The 24,653-nt window shown below is 40.4% G+C and overlaps 1 protein-coding gene and 1 long non-coding RNA gene across 4 annotated transcripts in view; one reads left to right on the top strand and one right to left on the bottom strand.

Annotated features, from left to right (window-relative positions):
* FYB1 (FYN binding protein 1) overlaps nucleotides 1-24,653 on the bottom strand; it is a 161,655-nt gene that overhangs the window by 110,548 nt on the left and 26,454 nt on the right. The window lies entirely within an intron of this gene.
* On the top strand, nucleotides 1,235-1,901 carry LOC121043885 (uncharacterized). Its single transcript, XR_005797032.1, has 2 exons — nucleotides 1,235-1,279; nucleotides 1,650-1,901. It is a non-coding gene; the product is annotated as an uncharacterized LOC121043885 (long non-coding RNA).

Consider the following 24,653-nt stretch of genomic DNA (forward strand, 5'->3'; position numbering starts at 1 on the left):
ATCCAAAACGTCTTCCACCTAACCTTAATGATTTACCTTCTGCCCAAGAACCCTTCATTATGGCAGGTGGTGTGTTAGTACTTGTTCTACCCACGGTCGGTCGCGACCATAGCAGATCTAAGATGAGCAAGGAGACAAAGCAAGACAGGGGATATGGGGCCTGAGGCCAAGACATCCTGCTGGACTTTGCAACATCACAGGCAATCTGAAAAGGGTGAGAGAAGACAAAACAAACAATGCCACTGGCTTTATTTTTGATGTTTGGTCTCGGTGAGTGTCACATCAGGGTGGGATGTTTACTTGGATGACCTATTAGGTCTCTTTTCTCCCCAAACAACTGCCCCCTAGAGTCAGTGACATGAATAATCCAATAGGCAGTTCAAGGGCCTGGGGCACCATTCGGTTCATCCATTGTTCCCCTGGGATGGTGTTTGTTATTCATCTGGCTGCAGAAGGAAGTTGAAGGGTGTGAACTGATCTAGCCAGGGAAGGAGGCTATGATTTGGGAAGACCCAAGGCAAAAATCAGATTGATAGCAATGAATTCATATAAAATAACTCCTTTTGTCTGGATACAAAGCAATGTGTGTGTGTGTGTGTGTGTGTGTGTGTGTGTGTGTATACACACACACACACACACACACATACTGTTAACATCGATGGTTCATTCAAAGAACAGAAATAAAAAATTAAACATACCAAAATCCCTTCTTGTTTTTATGATTTTTAAAATTCTGTGGTTTTCTTAAAGAATGAAAATACGATAGAGAAAGTCACCTATTATTTTAAAATAAAGATATCCTTTAATTAAAATATTTAACCACATGAGCTATTTCTTCACACCCATTAGGATGTTATTATAAAAAAAAAAAAAACCACCAGAAAATCACCAATGTTGGCAAGAAATGTGGAGAAATTGAGCTCTTGTGCATTGCTGGTGAAAATATAAAATGGTGAAGCCACTGTGGAAAACACCATGCTGATTCTTCAATCCAGCAATTCCACTCAAATAAGTGAAAATGGGGACTTGCACAGATATTTGTACACCCATGTTCATAGCAGCGTTGTTCACAGAAGTCAAAAGGGGGAAGCCATCCAAGTGTCAAAGGTGGAGGAATGGATGAAGAAAGAGTGTTATATGCACACAATGGAATGTTATTCAGTCTGAAAAAGGAAGAAACTCTTTAGTGCTACAAGATGGATGAGCCTTGAGGACATTACGTTAAGTGAAATAAGCTAATCATAAAAAGAAAAATATTGTATGACTCCACTTATCTGAGGTACGTAGAGTAGTCAAATTCATAATGAGTGTAAGTAGGATAGTGATGATCGGGGGCTGAGGGTAGGAGGTGATGGGGAATTAGTGTTTAATGGGCATAGAATTTAGTTGGGGAAAATGAAAACATTCTGGAGATGGATGGTGTTAATGGCCATACTATAGTGTGAAAGTACTTATGACCATGGAATTGTACACACTTAAAAATGGTTAAAATGGCAAATTTTATGTTGTGTATATTTTACCACAAAAAAGTGGTGTAAATAGTTGAGTAGTATCTGAAAGATTATTAAATTAAATGAAAACTCTTTGTAAATGATACAATTGTTTTGATATTTTTCCACAGTGGGATATTTTCTTTCTTTTTACCCTAGTTTTAGTAATTGGAAGAGGAAAATGAACATGACTCGAAATGGAGGAGAAAATGATCTTTCAACAAGATCAAGCTTTTTGAAGACATTCTACTGTCCGGATGAAATTTTGTTTGATTGAGAATATTTTTTCAAAACTTTTAAGACGTTTTAAATGACTTACATATAAATGTGGCAAAAATGTCACAAAGGACCAATGTCAGATCTCTAATATAAATAAAAACAATAAAAAATTACTTGAGTGGTATAAGCACACCTCACTGACTAATGTTATTTTTGTAACTGATGGGTTAAATAAACAAAGGTGTTTTGGATGGTCTCCTCTGACACGGGACAGGGAAAGTTAGAAGCACAGGGTATGGTACAATCACCTTGGGAGATTTTTTTCAAGCAGCTCATGGTATATGACCCATCCTATCCTGCTGTGCTCATCTAAGGGTTTCTTTATGCATAAGACAATCACCAGCCCTGCCAACCATGAGGACAAATGGGAGCATGTGGCATGTTGGGATACCAAAGTGATTATAAACACTAATAATGAACTATCAGAAAGAGAAATTAAGAAAACAAACCCATCTGGAATAAAATATCTAGGAATAAGTTTAATCAAGGAGGTGAAAGTTCTTTATATTAGAAACTAAAAGACAGTAATGAAAGAGACTGAAGAACACAAATAAATGGAAAGGTATTCTGTGTTCATGAATTGGAGGAATTATTATCATTAAAGTGTCCATACTACTCACAGCAATATACAGATTCAATAAAATCCCTATAAAAATTGCAATGGCATTTTTCACAGAAATAGAACAAACAATCCGAAAATTTGTATGGAACCATAAAAAAAAAAAAAATAACCAAAGCTATTTTGAGAAAGGACAAAACTGGAGGCATCATGCTACCTGACTTCAAACTGTATTACAAAGCTATAGTAATGAAAACAGTAGGTATTGGCATAAAAACAGACACAAAGATCAATGGGACAGAATAGAGAGCACAGAAATAAACCCATGCATGTATAGTCAATGAATTTATGACCAAGGAATCAAGAATATACAACAGGGAAAAGGTAGTCTTTTCCATAAATAGTGCTGGGAAAATTGGACAGTCACATGCTAAAGAATGACACCAGACCACTATCTTACACCATACATGAAAATTAACTCAAAACAGATTAAAGACTTGAATGTAACACCTGAAACCATAAAACTCCTACAAGCAAACAAGCAAACCAATTTTAAAAATGTGCAGAAGACATGAATAGACATTTTACCAAAGAAGATATACAGATGGCCAACAGACACATGAAAAGATGCTCAGCATCACTCATCATCAGGGAAATGCAAATCAAAAGCACGATGAGACATCAGCTCACACCTGTCAGAATGTCTATTACAAAAAAGAAAACAAGAGATAACAAATACTGGCATGGAGGTGGAGAAAAGGGAACCTTTGTCCAGTCTTGGTGGGAATGCAAACTGGTGCAGCCATTATGGAAAATAGTATGGCGGTTCCTCAAAAAATTAAAAATAGAACTACTATATAGTTCAACAATTATAGTTGAACTGACTTAGCCACCCAGGAGCCCCTAATTAAGGATCATCTGATGAGATAATCCTATATTATCCAGGTGGCACTGAATCCAGGAACAAGTGTTCTTATAAAATACGGAAGGGAGAAAGATAAGAGGAGGAGAAGGCCATGTGAAGACAAAGACAGATTGGAGTGATATAGCCACAAGCCAGATAATGCCTGGACCCACCAGAAGCTGGAAGAGGTCAGGAATAGATACACTCCCAGGGCCTTTGGAGGGAGCATGGCCTGGTTTACAGCTTGATTTCAGAATTCTGGCTTCCAGAACTGTGAGAGAATACATTTCTGTTGTTGTAAGCCATCTAGTTTGTGATAATTTGTTGCAGGAGCCACAGGAAACTGATATGCCCACCTTCACAAAAGTCCAATATGCTTTGTGCTGTTTTTCTATGAATATCCAAGTGCCTAAATGGATGAAATTCAGGATGAAGGCCAGAAAGTCTTTTTGCATGATAACCTTGTCTGGGCCACCATACGTTATCACCCTAGAGCAGGCATTCCTGCTGGGGTTGTCCCTGACTTGGAAAGACAGAGTGAGGAATCAGTTACATGTTGCACGTGAGCTTTTGTGTCATTTAACCTGCTCTTGGAAGCAAGATCTGACCAACATCCAGGGCGCGGACTCAGCAATATTATTAATAAATCATACATTGAATTTATATACTGAATGGTTTTACTTGTTTCTTGTTCGAGTAAGGAGGCCAGTTAGCAGAAGTAGAAGAACAGGACAAGCCCTGAACTCTCCATATCTATGAGAGAAACCCTCTACTAGCTTCCGATCAGGTAATTTCAGCTTCTAAAATTTCTCATGGGATTTTCATCTCTTCTCAAACACATACATATTTGGTTTATTCCTAGTGGCTGATACAGAGACGATTCCAACATCCACTTCTCTTCACTCAGCAACTATAGAAATACATGCCTGGGACATACTGCCCCTGGGCTTTGACAAAAAGATTAAAATGGACTAAGTGCTTGCACTTAACTTTTAGACCACTAGGTGTCAGTGTGACTGCTCGATGGGACAGCCATAACGTTCAAGAGTGAATTTCCCCTAGAAACAACTTTATTGAGCTCCAAAGTCCAAAGAAGGGGCCTATGGGATGTGGGCAGGAGCTGTGGAGCATTTGAAGCTCCTGGTAGTTAAGTGGATGGAAGTGACAAGCAGGCAGCATGAATTTGAATCTTGTAAATAATTCCCCTAGAAAAATGGAATCCTTCCCAGACTTTTGTTTCTAAAACAGAAGGCTGACTTCTCCCAGGATGTCTCTCGAATACACTGCAATGCCTTTGATATTCGTGATAACTTTTAGTGGAGGATTTTTAAAGATGTGGTTTTACTAGAAAGAATGATGTCTTCCTCTTGCCCCTCACCTGTAACATTAATTTCTGGGTTATTATCATATTTGAAGTTTATTCCTTGCCTCCTATATGCACATGTTTTGGTCTACATAAAACCTCTCCTGACAGGTCTTGCAGCATGGACAGAAAAGCACAGCCATGACTTTGCCTTGTGTTCATAAACCTATCTATTTTTCCACATGGAATAATCTCTACCTAATGCCAAACTGCTTTAAGTGGCAAATATTAACAATCTACTATTACATATTAGTAAACAATAACTTTATATAATTTTATACTTACAACAGCTCACTGAGGTAAGTACTACTTTTGTCTTCATTTTTTAGAGGAAACTGAGGCACAGAGTGGTTAAGTGGCTCACCCAAAGTCACATAGCTGGTAGGAGGCAGAGTAAGAGGCCCATGCTCTTCTGTGAAATACCTCATCATAACTCTCATGAAAAGGATGGGAAAAGGCCTTATGAATTCTTCAGAAGAGGCAGAAACTCATATGAGAGGGCCAAAGTCTCCAACTGAATTTTGTTTTTAGTTACTGTCACTTTGAAAGATCTCCTCAGATCATTTGTAGTCCTTTGTCATCCTTTGTCCCTGTTTGCCAGGACTCCTGAGATGGCAGGGTTGATGGCGGCCTAGCTTCCTTTCCCTGGTCTGTGTAGAAATTTCACACGAGTCCCTATCCCCTGCCAGATCTTAAGGTTGAGGGGAAATTGAAATTTGCTCCTCCTCATCAAAAGAATGAGCACACACTTGTTAGGAGCCAGGGTGAACTAAATCATCTGTGCCCAATAGGACCAAGTTTCTTGTTCTGTTGTAAGACTTCGTTTAAGAGCAGCTGAACCAGAGGCTGGAACAGGAACATGTGAGAGGCCCTATTCAGTTACGAAACAGCAAGTGACAGACACATTTTTATCTGCTTAGCACCCTCTGGCCACAACGAGGCTGTGTTTTAGTGTCTGATGAACACCTCTTTGGCTATTTTCCAGCAGAATGTGTCTTTCTCTTAGTTATTTCAGCTATCACAGTCGATACTGCCAAAATTTGGAGATGGCACCAAATCCTGCTGTAAAAACTCACACATTTATTTGAAAGAAGCGGTTACCTGACTCCTGCAGAATGAGGTGGGGGGGATGGCCTCATGTGGCTCATCTTCCTGGGGCCAGGGGCTGGGCCCCCTCACTTTGGGCTGTTGTGTCTGCTCAGCATGTAGAGTCTGAGGACTGTGGAACTTTCTGATGCCTGGCAGGGTGATGTCCAGGGGAATGCTTGAGTGATCCACCCGTCCCTCCCCCCACTAGGCTGACCGAGTCAAGAAAAGTTCTTTTATGTCCTCAGGATATTGAGTAAGAAGGGGGAGAATAAGGGGAACTAAAAACTGTCTGTTCAGCCCGGACGCTTCTGCTGACATTCCCACCAAGCCTATGACAGTTTTAAGGACAAATTCGGAACGAGGTTCTCCGGCCCACCACTCTGGCATGCAAGGGGAGGAGCCAGAAGGCTGTGGTTCTGGAACCTGTTACACACCTGGGGCTGCCCTCCTGCAGGAGGGGTCAGAGAGAGGGCTGTCGATTGGGGAGGTCCACTCTGAGCCATGGAAGATTTGGGACTTAACTGCATCTGCAACTGGGAGATGAAATGAGTGCTCGGCTCTATGAGCCGATGGGGGTGCATGTGGCGGAAAGCCCAGTGGTTTCACTCTTTTCTGCTGTTGGTTAAACTTTCCTTCAAACTCTGGAAAGACTGGAGTATTCAAGTTACAATCTCTGTTGAGAGACTACCATTGGGACTAAGTGGGGTTTTAACAAATTGCGGTTGTTAAATTAACCTCCTCACCTTCTTTCCATCCATCCATCCATCCATCCATCCATCCACCTATCCATCCATCAGTTGTAAACATTAAGCACCTACTGTATGGGCCAAGCACTATACTGAGACTAGAAAAGTGAACAAGACAAGATTCTTCTTAGTGTTTATAATCTTGTAGCAGTCGCATCAGAGATGGTCACTTCCCTCCCCGTCTGGTTTCCTTCCCTTCCACAGCAGGGGATTGTAAACCATGGCCCATGTGCCAGCTCTGACCTATGGCTTGTTTTGTATAAGCTAAACTAAGAATGGATTTTTACATTTATAAAGAGTTTAAAAAAATAACAACAACCCAGAATCTAAAAAGAAGAACAACAACACATGACAAAAGCTGTATGTAGCCTAAAATATTTACTATCTGGCCCTTTCCAGAAAAAAATTTGCCAACGCCTATTTTATGGCAAGAGAATTCTTGCATTTTTATCCAGGCATGTGACTACACAGAAGAAAACATTTTCTAGCCCCTCTTGCCACTAGATGTGGTCATATGACTAAGATTTGGCCAATGGGATCAAAGTAGAAGAGATTTATGTCGCTCCTGGATAGTACCCTTAACCTAGCACGCTTTCCCCTTCCTGCTGGCTGCAATGCTGTGGGGGCCTGAGCCGCTGCGGCTCACTGATGAGGAAGGAGAGCAATGCTCTAGGGGTGGCAGAGCCAGAAGGGGGCCTGGGTCCTGACATCAGGGGGCAACTCTACTGTCCTGGGATTCTGCCGGATGAGAGAGGGAAAGACAGAAAGAGAAGAAATATTAAGGTTTCAAAGTCAGTCTTATGTTTTTTTTCTTGCCCACCAACCTCCCTCTGATGCCAAAGATACCAACAAAACAGTATCTCCCCGAACCCAGAACTTGCCCTGCCTTCGTGAAATGCATCTCCTCTCTTCACATTTACCTGGTAAACTCCTGTGCGAGCCCCAAAGCCCAGTGTAGATGTCATCTCCATTTGAACTCAGTCCCTTAAGACTTGGCAGGATGTCCTTGCTCTGGCTTCTGAGGTATCTTTCAGTTTTTGGAGACAAGTCTGTCTCTCTCACTAGACCTTGAGCTTTTTAAGGGTGGGGGCTGTGGCTGGTCTTTGATCCATAGTTCCTAGTACAGTGCCTGGCACACAGAGGCACTTTATAAACATTGTTGAGTGAATTAATTTATTACGGGCCAAGGGAGGCTTCTTAGTTTGTGGGGTAGTTCCTTTTTTTTATGCATGTGTCCCAGGAAAAGGTGAACCCAGCAATTTACAACTCTGTGAGATAGAAATAAATTTTGCTCTAAAATAGGGGAGAAGAAATGTACACATTTACAAAGACTATATTTAAAAATTTAAGTATTTAAATTGAATGGTAGCTATGCTCATTGATAGTGTCTGAAAGGTTTGGAGATTTAATAAAAATAAGTAAAACACTATGAGGTGAGTTTGGTAACATAATGAAATGTTCCTGAAATAAATGAAAAGTGTAGATACTTACCTGAATCTATCTTATATTGAGTTGATCTTATTATTACATAATAATAAACAATTTTTCTCTATTTTTATAATTCCTCACAAAGGAAGAAATATGCAATAATTTATTATTTGATAAAACCATGATAATGGTGATACAAATTCCATTTGGCTCTCCCCATGCCCCTCGATGTTATGTGGCTTATAATCAGAACATGCAAAAGTAAAAGCATTTTTTCTGGCCTAAGCCTGTTTTACTGAGTGCTCTGGATACATGCAACGATTTTTGTGAAGCAGCAAATTAATGTAAGATTTTTAAGTCACTGTATAGCAGCAGTATTTTTCCCCTTCATTTAAAGGAAAGAATACAAAATATGAGAGGTATATTTTTCTTCACATATAATCCTTCTTGAGATGGTGCTACCAGAGGATGGAGTCGGAAAGAACTACTTGCATTGTATTTTTAAAGGAAAACAATAGTGTAATATTGCGTTATTATTCAAACACCTACTTTTCATTATTTTTGTAGCTACTCACTAAAGCTTTTAACACATTACAAGGGAACCTGAGCAATTTCCTAAAATAAAATCATTCGAAGGTTTCTTAACTCAAATACTAGATCTTACATTACATCTGCTGCAGAATTATAGCGAACACCTCAATGCTTCTGGCTCTCTTATTAAATGTTTAGGACTCTCCCCTCCTCCAGCAAGAGCAATTCTAAGCAAATGATGAAGGTCTCAAATGAATAGCTCTTTCTTTGTGGACTTGAAAACCAGGCTCCTTCTTCTCCATTATGTGCAGCTCTATTGTGCAACACAAGGAAATAAAATACCATAGGGGGAAAAGTAGTGAGTCAGGGGTTATGTTAGGAGGCTGGAGGAAGTCAGCTTACTCAGCTCGTTGCTACCTGTAACAATACCTATTTAGGATGCCAGAATTTCTGTCTTTACAACCCAGGTAAATTCTTCTAGTATTCCTATCTGACCGTCATCTTCACCTGTACCCCAGGTTGAGAAACCTTACCCTATTTCTGTCTGCAGCATGGGACTGTTTATACATGTGGCCTGTCAACGTGCCTGCTTTTCTGTTCTCTAAATTAAATGCTGTCCTTAGTGTTCCTGAACTGAGCAATTATAACATTTATTTCCTCTCAATTAAAAAAAGTGACAGTTAACATTCTAGTTCTTCAAGAAGAGACACGAAGCCAATGGCCAGTGGAGCCACCTTTCAAGGAGAGGTGATCTGGTTCTGGTGGCTATGCCTGCTGTGCTTTGCCTTTGACGGTCTCCAGGGACTTACTCGGAAAACAAATCATGAATGTGTTTGGGAGTGAAAATGATTTGGTCTCAAGTTAGGCTTTAGCACAATCCTGATGGCTTCCCTTCTCATGAGGATCTGGAGATGGGTGGGCTTTGACCTGGCTTGCTCAGCAAGGGAGTACATTTGTCAGGAGAGCCCCAGCCTCACCACCGCTCCAGACTAAGTAGCCGCAGGTGAAGCACAAATGAGGCCACACCCTCCCCAAACTGGCCCCGCCCGGCTGATGGACTTCCCCTTGTCAGGAGCTTTGTCTTGAAGCCAATCAGGCTCTGATCACAGGTTATGTAAAGTGTAAATTCCCAGAGTGAGTTCACTATCTGCTGTCAAAACTCCCCAGTGTGTCCAAACACACTGGTAACTGGGATGAGAATGCATCACATAGGAGAGAAGCCAAGAAACAGGTCCGCTTAGTTTCTGTAACTGTAACAGTTCCCTTCCCTTCCACCCCTCAGTGTTCCCACACACAAACCAGACAAACATTACAACCTGCAAGGGGCAGGACAGGCTCCAGGTTAGTGTGTGAAAAAAAAGATGGTTTTTCTCTACTTTCCTCCACCCTGGATCCCTCTGACCCCACCCTCCTTCCTCCAACCTGCCCTTTCTTTTTGCTTCTCGGGGAAGCAGAAAACTAGCTGATCAATATCAAAGGTTTTTCCAACGCTCAGCTTCTTAGATTCTACATATGCATTCAAAATAAGAAAAGGTACAAGGACTTGAATAGCTTCCAGGGGTTCTGCTGTGTGGGGTTTTGCTAACCGGCAAAACTTTTTGAAAGATGCCAGCAGTCTCTGAGAAGTCGGCATGCGAGAGCCTGGCCCATTTCTCCCCTTCTCCTCCTGGAGGCTCTCCTTTCTTGAGTTTTTGTCATGCAGAAGAGTGGCCACTCAAGATTTTTGATTATGTGTAGCTAGCAGTAAGATATATTTGAGCATGTGCCCCTAGTAGGTGGATATCTTTTAGTGAGCCTTATCTATCTAGCTAACCGTCCACACACACAAGTGCATTACTTTGCAAATATACTTTACCCATGATAAAGTGTAAGCAAAAATGAGATTTTAAAAATATAATCCCGCTAACAATTTCCCTCCTTGTCCAACAAACTATCTTAAACCCTCCTTCTGTTGTGTTCACTCCATTTCGGAGACCGCTATTGAGAAGAGTGGAGAGAGAAAATCAATGTACTAGAAGTAGGCAAAGGGCACAGGGGTGTCAACAAAACCATGGGGTTTCGTACTGGTTGGTCGTACCCGTTCAAGTGGGCTTGCAAGGTCCTTCTTGAGCACACATGTGCAACCTAGCCTTCTGTCTCATCTAGAGCCTGTCTCCCCTCACCATCCTGCCCCAGGTGCATCGTCTCACGGTGCATGTGTTCAGTTCTGAGGTACTCGCTTACTCTCCTGGCCAGGTGACCACCTAACCTCAGGGACATCTTCACCTGAATGTCCAACAGGCATCGCGGGCACCTATTTACATGAGACGAACAGTGAGCCGAGGATCAGCCTTGGACTCGCTTCTCTGACTCCTGCGTGCATGCATGTCTCAGCAGCGTGTCCTGTGGCTTCTATGAAGTGTCTTTTGAACCCCACTTACCCTCCCTCCCCAGTGTGCTGCCTGCATCACTGTCTCTTTAGCTGCAGTGGCTTCTTATGAAATTGTTCTGCCTCTAATCTTTTCTTCCCAAGGCTTCCCAGTGTGATCTTCCTATGATGAACTGGAGATCGTGTCTCCAGAGCCCTTCAGTGGCTCTCCAACCCTTCAGAAAAAAAAAAAAAAAAAAATCTAAACTCCTTAACATGGACTATGAGGATTTCCTTCATCAGCTCGTGCCATGTCACATCTCCAGCTGCATGCGGCTGAACTTCTCATTCTATTTCCATACCTTCTTCCCCTTCCTCTTCACCTGGGGTAACCCAGTCTTCTTCAAACCCCACTCAGAGATTACCTCCCCCACCAAAGCCTTCTCTGACACTTCCTCAGCCATTCAGAGTACACATGGCATCAGAGTACTCATGGTTTTATGTCTTGGTCCACTTGAACTTGCTGGCGGGAGGGCCCCATTCTTAATTTATCTCTGTGTCTTTAGAATAGTAGTCCTCAAAGTTTAGTGTTCTGAAGAATAAGTGAAGGTACTTTTAAAAGTGTGATTCCTGGGGTGCCTGGGTAGCTCAGTTGGCTAAGCATCCTGCTTTTGGTTTCGGCTCAGGTCATGATCTGAGTTCATGCGTTCGAGCCTCGCATCAGGCTCTGTGCTGGCGGTGTGGAGCCTGCTTGGGATTCTGTCTCTCCTTCTGTCTCTGCCCTTTCCCTGCTTGTGGTCTCTCTCTCTCTCTCTCTCTCTCTCTCTCTCTCTCTCAATAAATAAATAAACTTAAACAAAAGTGTGGGGTGCTGAAGTGGTTCAGTCAGTTAAGCGTCCGACTTCACTCAGGTCATGATTTCAGTCTGTGGGTTCAAGCCTGCATTGGGCTCTGTGCTGACAGCTCAGAGTCCGGAGCTGCTTCGGATTCTGTGTCTCCCTCTCTCTCTCTCTCTCTCAAAAATAAATAAAATAAACATTAAAAGAAAAGAGTGATTTCAGATTTGGTAGGTTTAGGGTAGAGCCCCACAATCTCATTTGTAGCCACTTCCTCTCCCAAGTGATTCTCATCTAATTCATTCTTAACACTAGTCAGTGCTAAAGCCTTCAACAAATGGCAATGAAAGAAAGAATTCTCTTTCTCATCTTTCCATGCCTAATAGGTAAAGGCACTAATAAAGACTATATATATATATATATATATATATATATGTATGCTTTTGTAAGTGGGACTTTGGATGGACCATACCTGGGTGCAGAGATAGGCCTCCCAGCATGAATCTGGAGTGTGGACCTGCTTTTGTGGCCTGTGTGTACCAGGATGCATACACACACATACACAAATTCATATAAATCATATTCATTAGCAACAATTAAAAATAGTTTTGAAAAACATAAAAAGGTAGGGGAACTCTTCTAGATTAAAAGATGCCAAAGGGATATAATAAAATGCAGTATGTACAGCTTGATTGGATCCTGGTTTGAACAAAACAAAATTATAGAATAATGTTGGGACAACTGGAGAAATTTTAAAGTGGGCAATTAAATGATAAAGAAATTTTTACTTTTCTTAGGTGTGATAATGGTATTATCGTTAAAATGGAGACTGCCCTTGTTATTAAGGTGATGCATGCTTAAATTTTCAGGAATGATTGTCATAATTTGCACAGCTTACTTTGAAATGGTTCAGAAAATCATTCTACATATACGTATAATGTGGCAAAGTGTTAACCTTTGGGTGAATCTAGCTGAAGGGAATATGGTTGTTTGCTGTAGTATTGCTTAAGCTTTATTGTAGATTTAAGGCTTTAAATATATTTTAAAAACGGGGAATGTAAAAACTAGAGTGATTTCATGTAAACGTTCAGATTTGTGACTTTCCTTGAAAAGTCTGGTTTCTCAGTGCAACAATTCGCTGGAACTTCACCAGGCCTCCATGTTTTGCTGTAACTATTTGGCTCATTGAAATCATCTGTCTGGCCCCAGGAAGCATTTGACTTGCAACCCAAGAGCCCTTGAAATTCTGCTGGATTCTCTTCATTGGGTTGTTTCTCTTGAATTCAGTAAGACTGACCTAAAATGCCTTTTGCTGGGGAAGGCCTTTCACCTTGAGAAGCCCACATGGGAACCAGAAAACAGAAGGCTTGAGCTGGTTGTGTAGGCCATGTCTGTCCTTGGCACACACACAAAACCTAGGGCATCTCTTCCGGCGTCAGTAACCAGATCTGTATGAAGTGAAAGATCTAGTCAACAGCCGGGGGTGACTCTTAACTGGAGCAGTCATTGTCTCCAGCTTCTGGGGCTTGGGGTCCTGGTCACACAAGTCAGGACGAGAACTGACCTTTGCTAGTAGACAAAAAAGCAACCTCAAAAGAGTCACAGTGAGATCACAATAGAGACTGTCTTGGGGAAGCAACAGTGGGAAACGGAACTGGGGGGGAATGATGACTGACTTCAACTTAATCCTACTGTTTATTCATTTCAGATTGGAAAAGACTTCAAACAAAGATGAGACTTCTTGGTGGCTGGACCCATTGGTGTTATACATTTCTTTGTGCTGCTTACTATTGTTTTTTTGTATTTAAAAAAATTCTCCAAAATGACAAAGCAAAACGTGGCTTCTGCCTCACGAGGGATAGAAAGATTTCCAAAAGTGCTCTACACCACTGACAGGCCAACTTTGGAAATACTGTCACTTACAGCAATGTGCTGCCAGCCTCTTTCAAGAACTGAAGGAAGAGGAAATAGAATCATGAGGCTCCGGTTTTCCTTAATACTAAGAACCACAAATTTTAATTTTAAATCACCAGAGTCAATATTTTTTGATGTGGTATTTCCCCTTAATTCCCTAGAAGCTAAAAAACAGAAGCTAGCAAAGGAAAATACAAGACAAAAAATGTATGAGGTCTTTCTTATATATGATATAATTTCCCTTCACTTTCTCTTTTTTTTTGACTCCAGAAGTTAATAAAGCAAGATCCCTCACTTATGATGTAATCTTTTTTTTTTTTTTTTAATTTTGGAAGCTAATAAAATTTAAAAACACTCAGTACTACAATTGATGACTTCTCTGGGATTTAGTTAAATATAGCCTTTTCTCACTATAAAATTAGAATGGTTCTTTTTGTGCATTCTAATCTCAGCAATGCATGAAAATAAAATGGGATAGTGTAGGGGCTTTCCTTTGTGGTGGCATCATGCAAAGCATCTCATTTCTCCACGGGACAGGGTATGGCTGCTGCACATGGACTGGGGTCAGTTCTGATCGAATGTCCCATGTCATGGGCTGTGCTGAGGCTGGGCTGGGGATTCTAGGAATGTGAACTGGGTCTTTTAGAGGACAGGGGCTGATACCCTCCTACTAAAGGAAAGACATAATGCATCAGTAGGACTAAGGACTGTCCTAGGTTAGGACTCAGGGCATTTATCATTCCTTAAGTTGACAAGTGGAGACAATTGGTTGTCTGCACATGATGCTAATCTGATTTGTCCCACAGACCTAGTCTGTGTTGTGCGAAGGGAGTAGCTATGAAAGGAGAAAAATCCGAGGAGAAATCAGCCTTTGCCAGAACCAAATGAACAACTAACAACTCTCCTGAGCTGTGTCAGTTTGCAGATGATCTAAGCAGAAGGAGTTAGAGCTCTAAGCTCCTTTGAGTCTGATCAAGAGGGGTGAGTTTGGGGTATATCCCTGGAGAATCACTTTTGATATTTACTTTTGCCATAACTTAGGGATATAATTTGACCCATACTATAAAATTCATAATTACAGCTACCTTTTATTGGGTGATTAACATATGCCAGGCAAGCATCCAGAATTTTATATATATTAACTAATTTAGTCCTTATATAATTATTATGCCCATTTTATAGATAAGTGTACTCTGGTTTAGAAAGGTAAAGTGAGTAAACTAAGGGGCTGAAAAGGCTCTTAAACTTAAGTTTGTGTGAGAGTCCAAATCCACTTTCTTAAATACACACAGTGGCTTTCTTTTTTTCCTTTTTTAAAATTTTTTTAAATGTTTATTTTTGAGAGAGAGAGAGAGAGAGAGAGAGAGAGAGAGAACGAACCAGCGCGCGAGCAGGGGAGGGGCAGAGACAGAGGAAGACACAGAATCCAAATCAGGCTCCAGGCTCTGAGCTGTCAGCATAGAGCCCCAGGCAGGGCTCGAACCCTTGAGTAGCAAGATCATGACCTGAACTGAAGTGGAGCGCTTAACCGACTGAGCCACCCAAGCGCCCCCACCCAGTGGTTTTCAAACATGGCTTCACAATAGATAATCTGGGGTACTTTTAGGAAATGCTGATGGCCAGGTCTATGTGGTCCAGTTAAATCACAGTATTTGGGTGAGTGCCTGGGCATTTGTTTTCTTTAAAGTTCCTAAATGATTCTAATGGTCAATCAAGAACAAGAATCTCTGAGTCCCCTTACACTACTCCCAATATAACCTAAACCATCTCATAGTGTGGTAGGCAAAATAATGGTCCCCCAAAGATGTCCACCTCTTAACCCTAGATGATTAATATGCTACCTTATATGGCAAAGGGGAATTTGCAGGAAAACAATTAAGTCAAGGATCTTGAGATAAGGAAACTATTTTGGATTATCTTGGTTGGCCCAACATACTATAAGAGTCTTATGCAGAGAAGAGGGAGGCAGGAATGTCAATACCAGAGTGATGCAGCTTGAGAAAGGCTGCACCAACTATTATTTTCTTTGATGATAGAAGGAAGCCATAAGCCAAGGAATACAGGCAGCCTCTAGAAGCTGGAAGAAGCAAGGAAATGAATTCTCCGTGAGACTTCCAGAAGGAACACACACAGCTTGAACCTTGATTTTGACTCAGTGAGATCCGTTTTAGGCTTCTGACTTATGAAACTATAAGAGAATAGATTTGTGTTGCTTTAAGATATGAAATCTGGCCTTTTGATTATACTGTAAGTGATATAGTTATATGTCAGAAAATTTTACATATGCTCAATGGCTATCCAATTGTCCATCCACCTGTCTGCCTATCCATTCAAATGTCTATCTATCTATCCAGAGAAAATTTGCTGAAAACATACTAAATATGTGAAGCATGGATTGTCATCTCCATTTCAGTGATGGACAGACAGAGAAATTAACAGCTAAGGCAGGATTTGATTCCCAGTCTTTGGATCCATAAATACACTGTTTTTTGTTTTTGTTTTTTTCTGTATAGTGTTTCCTCTAGAGTTTATAATTACGAGAATCTCAGGCCTTGTGGGTAGGGATTCAGATATTGCTATAGCAGACCAATAGAGGAAATGTTTTAGTGCATGTACAATTTGGTAGCATTCCTTAAGGCATAAATTTGGTGAAGTGAGTTTGCCCTCCATAGTTGCATGACTGGGATAGTCCTGCCAGATGAATGTTTGGTCTTCTCCAAATTCTGACCTGTATAGCATAGGATATCTAGTAATGGTTAGGCCGGATCTTACCTCTTTGCTGAGAGTGTTGCCTATAGCAACACAGCACCCAAGGCCTGAGATTGGGTTTTAGAAGATTTCAAGATTTTTAAAAGTTGTACAAGACTTTCTTCCAAATGAAATTTGTGTTAAAATAGATATAAGTTAAAACCACTCTAGTAGAGGAGGGGATGGGTATGTGAGAACCTCTTGTTTCCCCTACACAGCCCTCTGATGTATATACTTGGAATTGCCTTGCTTGCTTGCTTGCTTGCTGACTGACTGACTGACTGATTTATTTATTTAGAGTGAGAGGGAAAGGGGCAGAGAGAGAGAGAGAGAGAGAGAGACCTAGTAGGCTTCACACCCAGTGCAGAGCCCAACATAAGGTTCGATCCCACGACAGCAAGATCATGACCTGAGTCAAAATTAAGAGTTAGATGCTTAACCGACTGAGCCACTCAGGTGCTCCAGCATCCCACCATTGAAAAATTATTAGGCTATAGTATTAGTGAGAGAGTAGAATGACTGATGGCCTCAGGCAAGCCATAATAAGAATAGAGCATAATCTTGTACAAATATCTTTCCGTCTTAAAAGGAAAATATATTCAAGTTTTATATTCTGATATTGATTGATATTGATTAGGAAGAGGAGGAAGAAAGAAAAGATGAGAAGAGCTATTAATTAAGACTTATGTACTGGGGGAGGCAGTGTGATGAAACAGGAAAAAATATTGCTCAGCTCAGAGCCAAAAGCTTCAGCTGCCAGCCCCAACCATCGTCGCTCTCAGATTGCCGTGTTACCTTGGACAAGTCCTTTCATCCAATTCAAGGATTAAATTACACAATACATGCAAAACCACCTGGCACAGTGCCTGGCACATGGCAGGTATGGAATAAATGTTGGGTCAGTCTTTTGTATCTGAGTAACTTTCAGGCTACGAAGTATTCTGTCTGGTGCTGTGGTCAAAGATGAATAAGACAGAACCTCTGCCCTCAAGAAACTCAAGGCTGTTTGGAAGACAGATGATGTATTTCTGGAAAATTCATAGAACAATACTATTATAGGGCAGTATATTTCAAATGCAAAATAAGCAGGCCAGATGTGAGAAATTACCATGCATTAGAATGATTCAGAAATGCCACTTGAGGCATGGGTAGAAAACAGTGTAAATACTGGGAGAAGGATTGTTTGGATTGGATGAAGTGCTAATCCGGAGTTGCTCAAAAGCTACATAATTCTCAAAATTCTTCTTACATGGCTGGGAGGTAAACAGAGGTACAGCCAAATATTTCTCTTTCACAGAGCCAGGAACTGAGACAGGGAAGTCTAAGTTCTCACAGAATCAGCAATTCCCAGCTGTACTCTGTCCAGCTGGGTTCAGTCACTAGACCACATTGCCATCAGCCTGGTGTGGGATGCCTTTGAGATGGCCTCTAGGTAAGATTGGGTCACCCAAGCAATAATAGATTGTTACATAGGTGATAGAACTTGAAAAGTGATTTTAAGCAGGATGCAAGATAGAGAGAAGCTACTGAGACACAGAGAAGTATGTTCTCAAACTGGCCTTGCTCTGAGCTCCTGGTGAATGGATCAGTGTACATCAGTCAGAAATGATGACCTTCCTCTGAGCCAAAGATAAGAGTGGTTGAAAGAAGGAGATTGAAAGATACTTGAGATCATACATACATGCATGCACACACACACACACACACACACACACACACAGGCATGCCAATGCCCTTTAGTTAAGTCAGATTTAAAAAAAATTGGACATTGAAGTATTTTACAAAAGGGACCAATTTAATATAAACTTTCCTGATATTAGCCCATGTTATCTAAAAATATAAATCATATGACACTAAACAAACTAATAAGCTACTGGGAAAATGAGTTGGGACTGTTTTGGACACTGGTCTACCCATTCTCTTTGCAATAGCCCATGGATGATGTGCATCAGGTCTCAGAAATGGTATCTGTGTGCCACTACCACATATCCAACCTCAGCCCCAGCTGCTGGCAGCCCCAACCATCTCTGTAACGTAAAATTGAGTCCTCGTTTGAAACCATTGTAAATGCGGCATTTTAGAGTACATATTGTATGAGAGAAAACAATTTGTATGCAACTGGTAAGAGCTAGCTAATACTTGGCTGGGCAAATGAATGGTTTGGTTTATGAGAAGAGAGTAAAGGAAGACTTAGATGTAGCCTCCAAAAAGCTGTGGGTAATTTAGTTGATTGGATGAGGAACCATGGTCAGCATCTTTAGTAGAGTCTGGCCAACTTAGAAAGAGTGTTCTATTTGATCTTTCTCTTCTTGAGTTAATCATTGTCTGGGAGCCCATTTATCTTCTATCTGTACTCACCATAGTCTAGAGCAGTAGTTCTCAAACTCTTTGGTTTCAAGACCGCTTTGCATGCTTAAAAATTATCGGACGACCTCAAGGAGCTTCTGTTATTGTGGGTAATAACTGAGACAATGTTTGTTTATTGAGTGACTCATTTAAAATAACAGTAATAAGTCGTTACATATTAACGTGAATAACACTTTTATGAAAAGTTTGGTTTCCAAAACAAAAAGTTTAGGGAGAGGCACAGCACTGTTTTACATTTTTGCAAATGTCTTTAATGTATGGTGTAATAGAAAACAGCTGTATGCTCATGTTTGGTCTCCATTCAGTCTGTTGTGACATATTGTTTTGGTTGAATTATATGAAGATATGGTCTCACACAGATATGTAGTTGGAAAAGGGAAGAGTATCTTAAAAGCTTTTCCACATAATTAGGTAGCCTCTGGAAAATTCCACCGAATGATCATGAAAGAATGAGAATGAAAAGGGCAAATAACATGTTAGTATTATTATGTAGATAGTTTTGACCTTGTGGATGCCCTGGAAAGGATTTGGTGATCCCTGAGGCTCCTCAGACCACATTGAGAACCGCTGCTCTAGCCCTTCTCTAGATTATATGTGCCAGATTTGTTTCCAGGGAACTTGGGCTTTCCTGTTATTTGTGATGATTCTTCAAATAAACTAACTGTGGACTCCAAATGTTTGATGATATCCAGTCTTCTTTCTAGGTACCCTAACAGAATTTTCTACCTAGTTCCATAATAATTACTCCATCATTACATATATCAGTCTTATTTTACATGGACTTATGAGGAATCTGAGAAAAGGTCACTCATTAAAATTGTTTTGTTTTTAATTGTAATTAGTAAAATATTATTGATACTTAAAAGACAATTCTGGAAGCTCCTGGTGACTTGGTCGGTTAAGTGTCTGACTCTTGATTTTGGCTCAGGTCATGATCTCACAGTCACAAGATCCAGCAAGCCCGGAGTTGGGTTCTGTGCTGGGCATGGAGTCTGCCTAAGATTCTCTCTCCCTCCCTCTCTCTCTGCCTCTCTTACGTGCATGCTCTCTGTCTCTGTCTCCCTCCCCAAAAAACCCACAAAAAAACAAAAAACAAAACAAAACAAAACAAAACAAAACAAAAACAAAAAACAAAAACCACTCAATTCCAGTCAAGGTTACACATTTGTTAATCTTCATTAATTTATATATGTAAAAGTATTTATTGATTGTCTTTTATGGGGCCATGTCCTAGGTAATAGAACTGTAAGACTGAATCAAACAGTTCTATTGTGTCAAGAAGCTCACAGTCCTTGAAATACTAAGATAATTATAAAATCACACAGAACATAAACAAAAACTCAACAATCAATTTAAATTCCTTGGAAGAAGAGAGACCAATGGGGCTTGTGTGGCAATGGAATTGCTGTCTGTTCATATCACAGCTACGAATGGGGCAGGAATGATGACTGCCAGAAAGTCTGAAATGAGGAGGGAATTATGGATAACACCCCAAGGAGCAGCTTTTCCTTTCGCAGTCAGCACAGATCTTAAAAATATTTTTCTTGAGAAATGAACAAAGGTGACATTTTTACCCTTTGGGCTTAGAAGCAGGTCAGTGCACATTTCAAAAATAAATAACTCTTGGCTGATTTGATGCAGATGTCACCCACAGCTGTCCAAGCAGGGCAGAGGGCTGTCAACGATTTGCCACAGATTTACATTTAGCATTTTGGCAGAATAAATGAAATGTAGACTACTTCCTTATAGAATAGTTTGTTTCTTTCTGCTGCTTAAATCTTTACTTTTAAAACAAATATATACTATGATACCAGGTAACTGAGTAAAGAGCCATCTTTAGTCTACAAACACATGTTAAACATTTTTGAGCACTTATTAGGCACAAGGTGTTATGCTGAGTGCTTAAAAGATGGATGAACACTGGGGCGCCTCGGTGGCTCAGTCGGTTGAGTGTCCAACTTTGGCTCAGGTAGTGATCTCACGGTCCACGGGTTCAAGTCCCGCATCGGGCTCTGTGCTGACAGCTCAGAGCCTGGAGCCTGCTTCAGATTCTGTGTCTCCCTCTCTCTCTGACCTCCCTGAGTCATGCTCTGTCTCTCTCCATCTCTCAAAAATGAATAAACATTATAAAGAAAAAAGATGGATGAACCCCTAATGTATGACAGATACTTATTGCAGAAACCTATAGTTAATGTATTATCAGCTGCTATCAATGACATCAAATATATATTTCTCAACAGAACTGTTGATAAGTTTCTAGAGAAGTACTGTCCAATAGGATTTTTTGTGATGTAGAAATATTCTTTATCTGTGTTGTTTAATACGGTAGTCGTTAACCATCTTCTGTTATTGGACACTTGAAATGTGGTTAATGCAACTGAAAAGCTGAATTTTAAATTGTATTTAATTTTAATTAATTAAAATTTAAATAGCCACATGAGGCTAGTAGGCACGGTATTGGATAGCACAGTTTCAGAGGATCAGACCAATCAAGAAACCTTTGTTTCTAAACCTCTCAGACACATAAATTCTAAGCATGCAGGATTTTAAATGATACTTTTATATTAAATAATATTATTCATATTGCTACTAAGGCTCAAATCTGGGTTAATGAGACGATTATACTACTTACTTAGCTCTGAGGTTAAGAATGGATTTAAAAACAAACATTAGAATATGCGATTAAATATATAATTTAAAGACAAAATATGTCTTGGAAAATCTACTGGACATTCTGGACTTTCATAGACTAAAGAAGACACTGGGGTTTTTTGATATTATAACAAGCTGGAAATTGAAAAATTAAGGTATTAAATAACTTTGGCAAAAGAATGAAAGCAAATACAGAAAGTAAAGGTCATTAGTGTCAACCCAATCTCTTGAGGAGGAACTATAATGCTTTGGCAAAAATTCAGAAATTGAGAAATTGAAATGTCATGTCCATAGAGACAAGCAATACCTGAGAATTATGGGGGATACAAGTTTTACAGTCAAAGATTCTCAGCCCAGTTGGACAAATAAAGATAAAAATGCAGACAGCTATGTATCAATGCAAGAATCAGAGAACGAAAAAGAATAATCAGAGGATTATCATATGATAACAAATTATTAATTGTCAAATTAGAGGTTTGTAAAGACATGTTGTGAGTTCAGAGGAAGCCAAACTCACATTGGAAGTCAGACTGAGATTTAAAGTTTTAGCTCTCTACCACTTAATCAATTTTTCTCCTTGGCCAAATTACTTAACGTGAGTTTCAACTTTCTTATCTATAAAATTGGAATAAGGTTGCTATGAAGGCTGGTGCAGTACCTGACACATAGTCACATACTAAAGACTACAAGGCTACTCAAGTGGTTACAACTATTAATTACGACCACCAGGATCTTCTGGAAGCAGAGCAAATATAAGAAGTGTGACAATGTTGGTGATAGTCAATGAATAAGTTAATTTAACTTGAATAGAGGTTGTTGGGGGAAATAGTAGGGAATAAGTTTAACGGGTAGGATTGGCCCACAGAATTTCTTTTCTTTGAAATCCTGACAAAAGAATTTGGGTTTGACTGTCATTGGTAATGAGAAACAATTGTAGGCTCATGCCAAAAGTACTAAGTGGCACCACCAAAGATAATTTGAAGAAAGGCAAGGAAAACAGGAGGATATTATAGTAATTCAAGTATGAGATAGTGAACTTGAGTGAAATGGTAGCCGTGGAAATGGAAATAAAAGGACAAATATAAGAGACATTTTGAAGAAAGAATGCGTTACACTTGAGCTTCCCAGACTGTGTGCCCAGATGTTATAAGTGAGTTGAGATACTGATCATGAATGACTTGGGGGCAGTGGGGATCACCCTACGCCTCGCTGGGCAATTACTTCCAGACACAAGCAACTTTTTTTTTTGGTTTATTCAATGCATCTAATATTATCTTTGCCTGTGCGGGATGTGACATGAAAAATTCTGATATCACTGAACTCAAGTGCTCAGTACCAGAGTAGATATAAGGACAGAAGTGAATCAAGAGTTCAAATGACTATAATACTTTTATTCTTCAAAACAACGTGGGTGGTTCTGATAGAAATGGTATTGTGGATACCATTGGAATTGTGGATATTCCCATTCCTGTGATATGGAATATTCAAGTAAACAGGTGCTTGGAAAGATAGGATTAGAACAAAGATGAGAGGTTTCTTAGAGATGGTATTGCGTGCATTTATAATGGAATACAGTCAACTGCATCAGGCTAAAACAACACCCACAGGCTGTGGACTAATGCTTTGCCATCAACTTGTCTATATTTCCTTTGTCTCTAGGTCTATTCTATTAACTATTTTCATTTCATCTTCATCTTAGAGATAGAGAAGCATTGTGATATTTACAAATCATACAAACATCGGAGAAAAGGCTAATACCTTGGCTGATATAATTGAGTTAGGGGCGCCTGGGTGGCTCAGTCAGTTAAACATCCAATTCTTGATTTCAGCTCAGGTTATTATCTTGTGGTTCATGAGGTGAGTTCGAACCCCACATCAGGTTCTACGCTGACAGCATGGAGCCTGCTTGGGATTCTCTCTCTCCCCCTCTCTCTGCCCCTCTCCAGCTCTTGCATACTCGCTCTCTCTCTCTCTCCCCCTCCTCTCTCAAAATAAATAAATAAACTTAAGAAAAAAAGATTCAGAATGAGTTGTTTACTCTAAACCAAGAAGATAAAAATCAACAAGTGTACCTAGCGATGCAAAGGTACTTGGTGCCACTGGACCATACGTTATAGGTAAGAGTACTGTGGGAATATGTTTCAAGGAAGCCTGAGAAGAAATAAGGGAACGCTTTACCCTTTGTTAGGTGAATTTTTCATTCTTTTCTTCAGGTCCCTTCTGAAGAATTTGCTTGTAACTTGGCAAAGTTCCACATATCTAATTAAGCTAGGATCGATTTGTTTGCAATACTTGTAGTGGCCAAACCACCTGTCTACTGCAGAAGGGGCAATAAAGAGCAGCCATTGTGTGAGGAGAAAGCTCAAGGAGAACAACGAAGCCTCTGTAGTCAAAAATGGAACTACCACGAGAGAGAAAAAGGAAGCCTCAAGCTAGCCCTCTAAGTATTGGTATGTAATTTTTACAATAGCCCCAGCAACTCAGCAGAAATCGTGCCTAGGGCTGATGCAAAATAACAAACAAAAAGTAAGTAACATCATGTAGGCTTAATAAACCCATCGAAAAGCCAAGTGTGTCAGGGTGGGGCTTTGTTTTATTTACCTCTGGCCTCCAACAGCTGAGCTTTCAAACCACTTCCCGTTCTAACACCTGAAAACCACTGTGCTGTGTGTGAGGTTGCTGAATATTTCTGCTGTGTGTGAGAGCGCCCTAGTGCCTGTCCCATCAGCCCCGGGTGCTTATGCAGTCCGGGGTATAAGCGGATCACTCAAAAGAAAGTGTCACCACCCCAGGGCCTCCTGGACTTTGGGGTCTGGGAGATGGGCAAGGTAGAAAGGGACATAAGCTCCTGTTCCCCTCCCTGGATTGGGAGTTATCCTCAGGTCAGCTTATTCCCTCACCTTCCTGTTTATTCCCATCTCCTTCTCTTCTACTTCCCCTTTTTCTTGCTTCTCAAAAACTAAAGTGGTGGAGCACCAGCAACAATAGCCAAAGTATGGAAAGAGCCCAAATGGCCATCGCTGGACAAATGGATAAAGAAGATGTGGTATATATACACAGTGGAGTATTACTCAGCATCAAAAAGAACAAACTCTTGCCATTTGCAACTATGTGGATGGAACTGGAGGGTATTATGCTAAGTGAAATTAGAGAAAGACAAGTATCATATGACTTCCCTCATATGAGGACTTTTAAGAGACAAAACAGTTGAACATAAGGGAAAGGGAGCAACAATAACATAAAAACAGGGAGGAGGACAAAACAGAAGAGACTCTTAAATATGGAGAACAAACTGAGGGTTGCTGGAGGGGTTGTGGGAGGGGGGATGGGCTAAATGGGTAAGGGGCACCACGGAATCTACTCCTGAAATCATTGTTGCACTATATGCTAACTTGGATGT

This window comes from Herpailurus yagouaroundi, unplaced genomic scaffold (genome assembly GCF_014898765.1).
Source record: "Herpailurus yagouaroundi ecotype Mexico unplaced genomic scaffold, PumYag 29, whole genome shotgun sequence".
Classification (NCBI taxonomy): Eukaryota; Metazoa; Chordata; class Mammalia; order Carnivora; family Felidae; genus Herpailurus; species Herpailurus yagouaroundi.